Consider the following 1,231-nt stretch of genomic DNA (forward strand, 5'->3'; position numbering starts at 1 on the left):
TAACGTCTCCATCGTGAGACTTTGTTGTTACTGTGTTTGGCATATTGAATACATCATGGGTAGCTTGCCAGGCTCTCCGAGAGGGGCGGAGGAATCGAACTCGGGTCGGCCATGTTGGTTGCATGCAAGGCAAATGCCTTACCCGCTGTGCTACCGCTCCATCCCAATAGTATAGTTTGAAGTCAGGTAATACAACACTTCCATTTTCTTTTTCTTCTTCAGGATTACTACAGTTATTTAAGGTTTTTGTTTTATTAATTTATTTTGTTTGAGGAGGGCACACCTCGTGATGCTCAGGGATCATTCCTGGCTCTATGCTCAGAGATCACTCCAGAAATGATTTGAGGGAGCATATGAGGTACAAGGGATTGATCCTAAAACTTCCACAGGCAAAGCAAGCACCCTCCCTTCTATGCTCTCTCTCCAGTCCTGTTTGTTTTAGTTTTAGTAAAACTACTAAACCTTTTATAGAAAAACTACTAAAAGTTTTATAGAAAAGTTCACAAATTTTCCTGACATCCTTCTGCAAGGGCTGTGCTAATCTCTGTATCTTTCCAATTTCAGCATATGTGCTACCAAAGTAAACACTGTTTGAGAAGTTTTATGATTCTATAGAAGTACTAATATTTAGTATTCTTTAAAACATTACTGGATTTTGATTGGAATTCCATTAAATGTGCACATATTAACTTTTGTTATGTCAACCTTTTGACTATATTAGTTCTCATCATCCACAAATACAGACTGGCACCATCTCTTAATACTTATTCAATGTCTTCACTGTGTTTTAGTATTATTTGTTTTATAGGTCTTTTACTCCTGTGCTACCACTACTTCAAGTATCAGTTCTTATGCTCTTGATTCTATTGCCTTTAGACATTTGTTATTTCTCTACTATGTTACTCTATACCCTGCATACAAAAGAGATCATTCTGTCTCCCTCTGACTAATTTCACTCATCAAAAAGAAAGATTTTATCTATTCTTGTAGATGAGCAGTATTCTATTGTGATACATACTCAAAATTCTTTATCCCTCTGTCATTGGGCAGTTGGATTATTTCTAGAACTTGACTTATAAATAATGATGCAATAAACAGAAAAGTGCATTTATCTTTTTGAGTTGGTGCTTCTTGGGATAGATACCTAAAATTGGATCTACCTAGAGCTTAGGTACCTAGATCATATGGTATCTAGTTCTATTTTTAATTTTTTTGGTGTGTCCAAACTGTT

At 36.0% G+C, this 1,231-nt stretch overlaps 1 non-coding gene across 1 annotated transcript; it reads right to left on the reverse strand.

Annotated features, from left to right (window-relative positions):
* Positions 1-481: 481 nt before the first annotated feature.
* LOC130027853 (U6 spliceosomal RNA) lies at positions 482-588 on the reverse strand. The gene has a single exon (XR_008793075.1). It is a non-coding gene; the product is annotated as a U6 spliceosomal RNA (small nuclear RNA).
* Positions 589-1,231: the final 643 nt, after the last annotated feature.

The sequence above is a fragment of the Sorex fumeus genome, unplaced genomic scaffold, assembly GCF_029834395.1.
Source record: "Sorex fumeus unplaced genomic scaffold, SorFum_2.1 ptg000037l, whole genome shotgun sequence".
Taxonomy (NCBI): Eukaryota; Metazoa; Chordata; class Mammalia; order Eulipotyphla; family Soricidae; genus Sorex; species Sorex fumeus.